General features: G+C 50.3%; 1 long non-coding RNA gene across 1 annotated transcript in view; it reads left to right on the top strand.

The window, feature by feature from the left end:
- The first annotated feature begins 1,248 nt into the window (after positions 1 to 1,248).
- Positions 1,249 to 9,478, top strand: part of LOC135551568 (uncharacterized) — a 50,235-nt gene continuing 42,005 nt past the window's right edge. Inside the window, exon 1 of the long non-coding RNA XR_010457329.1 lies at positions 1,249 to 1,396. This is a non-coding gene — a long non-coding RNA (uncharacterized LOC135551568). The remainder of the gene's footprint in view (positions 1,397 to 9,478) is intronic.

The raw sequence follows: 9,478 nt of genomic DNA, 5'->3' as shown, positions 1-9,478 counted from the left end.
GTGTGTGTATCAGTGAGTGTGCGTGTGAGTGTGTGTGTATCAGTGAGTGTGCATGTGACTGTGTGTGTGTGTATCAGTGAGTGTGCATGTGACTGTGTGTGTATCAGTGAGTGTGCATGTGACTGTGTGTGTGTGTATCAGTGAGTGTGCGTCTGTGTGTGTATCAGTGAGTGTGCGTGAGTGTGTGTATCAGTGAGTGTGCGTCTGTGTGTGTATCAGTGAGTGTGCGTGTGAGTGTGTGTGTGTATCAGTGAGTGTGTGTGTATCAGTGAGTGTGCGTGTGACTGTGTGTGTGTGTGTATCAGTGAGTGTGCGTGTGAGTGTGTGTATCAGTGAGTGTGCGTCTGTGTGTGTATCAGTGAGTGTGCATCTGTGTGTGTATCAGTGAGTGTGAGTGTGTGTGTGAGTGTGAGTGTGTGTGTGTGTGTGTGTATCAGTGAGTGTGTGTGTGTGTGTGTGTGTGTGTGTGTGTGTGTGTGTGTGAGTGTGTGTGTGTGTGTGTGTGTGTGTGTGTGTGTGTCAGTGAGTGTGTCAGTGAGTGTGTCAGTGAGTGTGGGTGTAAGTGTGTGCTTGTCAGTATGTTTCTGAATGAGTTCAGTGTGCTCTAACCAGAGTTCTGTCAAAACCCTTCTTGGAATAACAGAATGTTCTATTCTGCGTTCTAGTTTTCCACGTCATCGCTCCGCATTACTGAGCATGTGTGTAAATGACTGAGTTACAGAGAGGGGTGTGTAGGACAGCAGCAGAGCCCTGACTGTGTGTGTGTGTTACAGAGAGAGGTGTGTAGGACAGCAGCAGAGCCCTGACTGTGTGTGTGTGTTACAGAGAGAGGTGTGTAGGACAGCAGCAGAGCCCTGACTGTGTGTGTGTGTTACAGAGAGAGGTGTGTAGGACAGCAGCAGAGCCCTGACTGTGTGTGTGTGTTACAGAGAGAGGTGTGTAGGACAGCAGCAGAGCCCTGACTGTGTGTGTGTGTTACAGAGAGAGGTGTGTAGGACAGCAGCAGAGCCCTGACTGTGTGTGTGTTACAGAGAGAGGTGTGTAGGACAGCAGCAGAGCCCTGACTGTGTGTGTGTGTTACAGAGAGAGTGTGTAGGACAGCAGCAGAGCCCTGACTGTGTGTGTGTTACAGAGAGAGGTGTGTAGGACAGCAGCAGAGCCCTGACTGTGTGTGTGTTACAGAGAGAGGTGTGTAGGACAGCAGCAGAGCCCTGACTGTGTGTGTGTTACAGAGAGAGGTGCGTAAGACAGCAGCAGGCCCTGACTGCCACCCTGTCTCTGCTTCGATGCTCTCGTGAGGAGCTAAGAGATGTACAGGGTTTCCTTAGCCAACTGACAGGGGCCTGGGAGGACTGCAGTTCACAGCTACTGGAGAGGAGCAGGGAGTCATACTCAGGTAAGAACTGCGCATACGCGGCGCACACACACACACACACACACACACACGTCAAACTTTATTTGTCACATGCACCGAATACAACAGAAACAGGAATACAACTGTGAAAAAAACTTACAAGCCATTAACCAACAGTGCAGTTCAAGAAGAGTTAAGAAAATATACTGTTTACCAGATAAACTAAAGTCAAAAATTATAAAAAAGTAACACAATAAAATAACAATAACAAGGCTACAGTATATACAGGGGGTACCGGTACAGAGTCAATGTGGAGGCTATATACAGGGGGTACCGGTACAGAGTCAATGTGGAGGCTATATACAGGGGGTACCGGTACCGAGTCAATGTGGATGCTATATACAGGGGGTACAGGTACCGAGTCAATGTGGAAGCTATATACAGGGGGTACCGGTACAGAGTCAGTGTGGAGGCTATATACAGGGGATACCGGGTACAGAGTCAGTGTGGAGGCTATATACAGGGGATACCGGTACAGAGTCATTGTGGAGGCTATATACAGGGATACCGGTACAGAGTCAATGTGGAGGCTATATACAGGGGGTACCGGTACAGAGTCATTGTGGAGGCTATATACAGGGGGTACCGGTACAGAGTCAATGTGGAGGCTATATACAGGGATACCGGTACAGAGTCAATGTGGAGGCTATATACAGGGGGTACAGGTACCGAGTCATTGTGGAGGCTATATACAGGGATACCGGTACAGAGTCAATGTGGAGGCTATATACAGGGGGTACCGGTACAGAGTCAATGTGGAGGCTATATACAGGGGGTACAGGTACCGAGTCATTGTGGAGGCTATATACAGGGGGTACCGGTACAGAGTCATTGTGGAGGCTATATACAGGGATACCGGTACAGAGTCAATGTGGAGGCTATATACAGGGGGTACCGGTACAGAGTCAATGTGGAGGCTATATACAGGGATACCGGGTACAGAGTCAATGTGGAGGCTATATACAGGGGGTACAGGTACTGAGTCAATGTGGAGGCTATATACAGGGGGTACAGGTACCGAGTCATTGTGGAGGCTATATACAGGGATACCGGTACAGAGTCAATGTGGAGGCTATATACAGGGGGTACAGGTACCGAGTCATTGTGGAGGCTATATACAGGGGATACCGGTACAGAGTCAATGTGGAGGCTATATACAGGGGGTACAGGTACCGAGTCAATGTGGAGGCTATATACAGGGGGTACCGGTACCGAGTCAGTGTGGAGGCTATATACAGGGGGTACAGGTACCGAGTCAGTGTGGAGGCTATATACAGGGGGTACCGGTACCGAGTCAGTGTGGAGGCTATATACAGGGGGTACAGGTACAGAGTCAATGTGGAGGCTATATACAGGGGGTACAGGTACCGAGTCAATGTGGAGGCTATATACAGGGGGTACCGGTACCGAGTCAGTGTGGAGGCTATATACAGGGGGTACAGGTACCGAGTCAGTGTGGAGGCTATATACAGGGGGTACCGGTACCGAGTCAGTGTGGAGGCTATATACAGGGGGTACAGGTACCGAGTCAATGTGGAGGCTATATACAGGGGATACCGGTACCGAGTCAGTGTGGAGACTATATACAGGGGGTACCGGTACAGAGTCAATGTGGAGGCTATATACAGGGGGTACCGGTACAGAGTCAATGTGGAGGCTATATACAGGGGGTACCGGCACAGAGTCAATGTGGAGGCTATATACAGGGGGTACAGGTACCGAGTCAATGTGGAGGCTATATACAGGGGGTACAGGTACAGAGTCAATGTGGAGGCTATATACAGGGGTACCGGTACAGAGTCAATGTGGAGGCTATATACAGGGGGTACAGGTACCGAGTCAATGTGGAGGCTATATACAGGGTGTTACGGTACAGAGTCAGTGTGGAGGCTATATACAGGGGGTACAGGTACCGAGTCAGTGTGGAGGCTATATACAGGGGGTACCGGTACAGAGTCAATGTGGAGGCTATATACAGGGTGTTACGGTACAGAGTCAGTGTGGAGGCTATATACAGGGGGTACAGGTACCGAGTCAATGTGGAGGCTATATACAGGGGGTACCGGTACAGAGTCAGTGTGGAGGCTATATACAGGGGGTACAGGTACCGGGTCAATGTGGAGGCTATATACAGGGATACCGGTACAGAGTCAGTGTGGAGACTATATACAGGGGATACCGGTACAGAGTCAATGTGGAGGCTATATACAGGGGGTACCGGTACAGAGTCAGTGTGGAGGCTATATACAGGGGATACCGGTACAGAGTCAATGTGGAGGCTATATACAGGGGATACCGGTACAGAGTCAATGTGGAGGCTATATACAGGGGGTACAGGTACTGAGTCAATGTGGAGGCTATATACAGGGGGTACCGGTACAGAGTCAATGTGGAGGCTATATACAGGGGTACCGGTACAGAGTCAGTGTGGAGGCTATATACAGGGGATACCGGTACAGAGTCAATGTGGAGGCTATATACAGGGGATACCGGTACAGAGTCAATGTGGAGGCTATATACAGGGGGTACAGGTACTGAGTCAATATGGAGGCTATATACAGGGGGTACAGGTACCGAGTCAATGTGGAGGCTATATACAGGGGGTACAGGTACCGAGTCAATGTGGAGGCTATATACAGGGGTACCGGTACAGAGTCAGTGTGGAGGCTATATACAGGGGGTACCGGTACCGAGTCAGTGTGGAGGCTATATACAGGGGGTACCGGTACAGAGTCAGTGTGGAGGCTATATACAGGGGGTACCGGTACCGAGTCAGTGTGGAGGCTATATACAGGGGGTACCGGTACAGAGTCAGTGTGGAGGCTATATACAGGGGGTACCGGTACAGAGTCTGTGTGGAGGCTATATACAGGGGGTACTGGTACAGAGTCAGTGTGGAGGCTATATACAGGGGATACCGGTACAGAGTCAGTGTGGAGGCTATATACAGGGGGTACCGGTACAGAGTCAGTGTGGAGGCTATATACAGGGGTTACCGGTACAGAGTCAGTGTGGAGGCTATATACAGGGGATACCGGTACAGAGTCAGTGTGGAGGCTATATACAGGGGGTACCGAGTCAGTGTGGAGGCTATATACAGGGGATACCGGTACCGAGTCAGTGTGGAGGCTATATACAGGGGATACCGGTACAGAGTCAATGTGGAGGCTATATACAGGGGATACCGGTACCGAGTCAGTGTGGAGGCTATTTACAGGGGGTACCGGTACCGAGTCAATGTGGAGGCTATATACAGGGGGTACCGGAACCGAGTCAGTGTGGAGGCTATATACAGGGGGTACCGGTACCGAGTCAATGTGGAGGCTATATACAGGGGGTACCGGAACGCGTCAGTGTGGAGGCTATATACAGGGGGTACAGGTACCGAGTCAGTGTGGAGGCTATATACAGGGGGTACAGGTACCGAGTCAGTGTGGAGGCTATATACAGGGGGTACCGGTACAGAGTCAATGTGGAGGCTATATACAGGGAGTACAGGTACTGAGTCAATGTGGAGGCTATACACATGGAGTACCGGTACTGAGTTAATGTGGAGGCTATATACAGGGGGTACAGGTACAGAGTCAGTGTGGAGGCTATATACAGGGAGTACAGGTACTGAGTCAATGTGGAGGCTATATACAGGGGTACCGGTACAGAGTCAATGTGGAGGCTATATACAGGGGGTACCGGTACAGAGTCAATGTGGAGGCTATATACAGGGGGTACCAGTACAGAGTCAATGTGGAGGCTATATACAGGGGGTACCGGAACCGAGTCAGTGTGGAGGCTATATACAGGGGGTACAGGTACAGAGTCAATGTGGAGGCTATATACAGGGGGTACAGGTACCGAGTCAGTGTGGAGGCTATATACAGGGGGTACCGGTACAGAGTCAGTGTGGAGGCTATATACAGGGTGTACAGAGTCATTGTGGAGGCTATATACAGGGATACCGGTACAGAGTCAATGTGGAGGCTATATACAGGGGGTACCGGTACAGAGTCATTGTGGAGGCTATATACAGGGGGTACCGGTACAGAGTCAATGTGGAGGCTATATACAGGGATACCGGTACAGAGTCAATGTGGAGGCTATATACAGGGGGTACAGGTACCGAGTCATTGTGGAGGCTATATACAGGGATACCGGTACAGAGTCAATGTGGAGGCTATATACAGGGGGTACCGGTACAGAGTCAATGTGGAGGCTATATACAGGGGGTACAGGTACCGAGTCATTGTGGAGGCTATATACAGGGGGTACCGGTACAGAGTCATTGTGGAGGCTATATACAGGGATACCGGTACAGAGTCAATGTGGAGGCTATATACAGGGGGTACCGGTACAGAGTCAATGTGGAGGCTATATACAGGGATACCGGTACAGAGTCAATGTGGAGGCTATATACAGGGGGTACAGGTACTGAGTCAATGTGGAGGCTATATACAGGGGGTACAGGTACCGAGTCATTGTGGAGGCTATATACAGGGATACCGGTACAGAGTCAATGTGGAGGCTATATACAGGGGGTACAGGTACCGAGTCATTGTGGAGGCTATATACAGGGGATACCGGTACAGAGTCAATGTGGAGGCTATATACAGGGGGTACAGGTACCGAGTCAATGTGGAGGCTATATACAGGGGGTACCGGTACCGAGTCAGTGTGGAGGCTATATACAGGGGGTACAGGTACCGAGTCAGTGTGGAGGCTATATACAGGGGGTACCGGTACCGAGTCAGTGTGGAGGCTATATACAGGGGGTACAGGTACAGAGTCAATGTGGAGGCTATATACAGGGGGTACAGGTACCGAGTCAATGTGGAGGCTATATACAGGGGGTACCGGTACCGAGTCAGTGTGGAGGCTATATACAGGGGGTACAGGTACCGAGTCAGTGTGGAGGCTATATACAGGGGGTACCGGTACCGAGTCAGTGTGGAGGCTATATACAGGGGGTACAGGTACCGAGTCAATGTGGAGGCTATATACAGGGGATACCGGTACCGAGTCAGTGTGGAGACTATATACAGGGGGTACCGGTACAGAGTCAATGTGGAGGCTATATACAGGGGGTACCGGTACAGAGTCAATGTGGAGGCTATATACAGGGGGTACCGGTACAGAGTCAATGTGGAGGTTATATACAGGGGGTACAGGTACCGAGTCAATGTGGAGGCTATATACAGGGGGTACAGGTACAGAGTCAATGTGGAGGCTATATACAGGGGGTACCGGTACAGAGTCAATGTGGAGGCTATATACAGGGGGTACAGGTACCGAGTCAATGTGGAGGCTATATACAGGGTGTTACGGTACAGAGTCAGTGTGGAGGCTATATACAGGGGGTACAGGTACCGAGTCAGTGTGGAGGCTATATACAGGGGGTACCGGTACAGAGTCAATGTGGAGGCTATATACAGGGTGTTACGGTACAGAGTCAGTGTGGAGGCTATATACAGGGGGTACAGGTACCGAGTCAATGTGGAGGCTATATACAGGGGGTACCGGTACAGAGTCAGTGTGGAGGCTATATACAGGGGGTACAGGTACCGGGTCAATGTGGAGGCTATATACAGGGATACCGGTACAGAGTCAGTGTGGAGACTATATACAGGGGATACCGGTACAGAGTCAATGTGGAGGCTATATACAGGGGGTACCGGTACAGAGTCAGTGTGGAGGCTATATACAGGGATACCGGTACAGAGTCAATGTGGAGGCTATATACAGGGGATACCGGTACAGAGTCAATGTGGAGGCTATATACAGGGGGTACAGGTACTGAGTCAATGTGGAGGCTATATACAGGGGGTACCGGTACAGAGTCAATGTGGAGGCTATATACAGGGGGTACCGGTACAGAGTCAGTGTGGAGGCTATATACAGGGGATACCGGTACAGAGTCAATGTGGAGGCTATATACAGGGGATACCGGTACAGAGTCAATGTGGAGGCTATATACAGGGGGTACCGGTACCGAGTCAATGTGGATGCTATATACAGGGGGTACCGGTACAGAGTCAGTGTGGAGGCTATATACAGGGGGTACAGGTACCGAGTCAATGTGGAGGCTATATACAGGGGGTACCGGTACAGAGTCAATGTGGAGGCTATATACAGGGGGTACCGGTACAGAGTCAGTGTGGAGGCTATATACAGGGGGTACAGGTACAGAGTCAGTGTGGAGGCTATATACAGGGGGTACCGGTACAGAGTCAGTGTGGAGGCTATATACAGGGGGTACAGGTACAGAGTCAATGTGGAGGCTATATACAGGGGGTACCGGTACAGAGTCAGTGTGGAGGCTATATACAGGGGGTACAGGTACAGAGTCAATGTGGAGGCTATATACAGGGGGTACAGGTACCGAGTCAATGTGGAGGCTATATACAGGGGGTACCGGTACAGAGTCAGTGTGGAGGCTATATACAGGGGTTACCGGTACCGAGTCAGTGTGGAGGCTATATACAGGGGATACCGGTACAGAGTCAGTGTGGAGGCTATATACAGGGGGTACGAGTCAGTGTGGAGGTATCGAGTCAGTGTGGAGGCTATATACAGGGGGTACCGGTACAGAGTCAGTGTGGAGGCTATATACAGGGGATACCGGTACAGAGTCTGTGTGGAGGCTATATACAGGGGGTACTGGTACAGAGTCAGTGTGGAGGCTATATACAGGGGATACCGGTACAGAGTCAGTGTGGAGGCTATATACAGGGGGGGGTGGACCAGGGGGTACCGAGTCAGTGTGGAGGCTATATACAGGGGTTACCGGTACAGAGTCAGTGTGGAGGCTATATACAGGGGATACAGGTACAGAGTCAGTGTGGAGGCTATATACAGGGGGTACCGAGTCAGTGTGGAGGCTATATACAGGGGGATACCGGTACCGAGTCAATGTGGAGGCTATATACAGGGGATACCGGTACAGAGTCAATGTGGAGGCTATATACAGGGGATACCGGTACCGAGTCAGTGTGGAGGCTATATACAGGGGGTACCGGTACCGAGTCAATGTGGAGGCTATATACAGGGGGTACCGGAACCGAGTCAGTGTGGAGGCTATATACAGGGGGTACAGGTACCGAGTCAGTGTGGAGGCTATATACAGGGGGTACCGGTACCGAGTCAGTGTGGAGGCTATATACAGGGGGTACCGGTACAGAGTCAGTGTGGAGGCTATATACAGGGGGTACAGGTACCGAGTCAGTGTGGAGGCTATATACAGTGGGTACCGGTACCGAGTCAGTGTGGAGGCTATATACAGGGGGTACCGGTACAGAGTCAGTGTGGAGGCTATATACAGGGTGTACTGAGTCAGTGTGGAGGCTATATACAGGGGGTACCGGTACCGAGTCAGTGTGCAGGGGTACAGGTTAGAGGTCATTTAAACATGTAGGTGGTGAAGTGACTATGCATAAATAATAAACAGCAAGTAGCAGCAGAGTACAAAACAAATGGGGGGGGGGGTGGTCAATGTAAATAGTCCGGTTGCCATTTGATGGCTTGGGGGTAGAAGCTGTTAAGGAGCCTTTTGGTCCACACATAAAAGCAAAACAGGCAAACATTGAAGTTGTTATTGTTGCAGAGAGAGTCATTAATGGTTAGAATATCTACAGAAAACAGTCTGGCCTCATCATTCTGCAGGAATAGACCAGTGCCCAGGTCTGGTTCGGGCCTAGAGACAGAGACCGATCGCTGCAGCTGTACATAGTCTATCGGTAAATAGCCCACCCAATTTTACCTACCTCATCACCATACTGTTTTTATTTATTTACTTTTCTGCTCTTTTGCACTCCAATATCTCTACCTGTACATGACCATCTGATCATTTATCACTCCAGTGTTAATCTGCAAAATTGTAATTATTCGCCTACCTCCTCATGCCTTTTGCACACAATGTATATAGACTCCCTTTTTTTTCTACTGTGTTATTGACTTGTTAATTGTTTACTCCATGTGTAACTCTGTGTTGTCTGTTTACACTGCTATGCTTTATCTTGGCCAGGTCGCAGTTGCAAATGAGAACTTGTTCTCAACTAGCCTACCTGGTTAAAT

Source organism: Oncorhynchus masou, chromosome 13 (assembly GCF_036934945.1).
Source record: "Oncorhynchus masou masou isolate Uvic2021 chromosome 13, UVic_Omas_1.1, whole genome shotgun sequence".
Classification (NCBI taxonomy): domain Eukaryota; kingdom Metazoa; phylum Chordata; class Actinopteri; order Salmoniformes; family Salmonidae; genus Oncorhynchus; species Oncorhynchus masou.
This window is presented reverse-complemented; position numbering and strand designations above follow the sequence as displayed.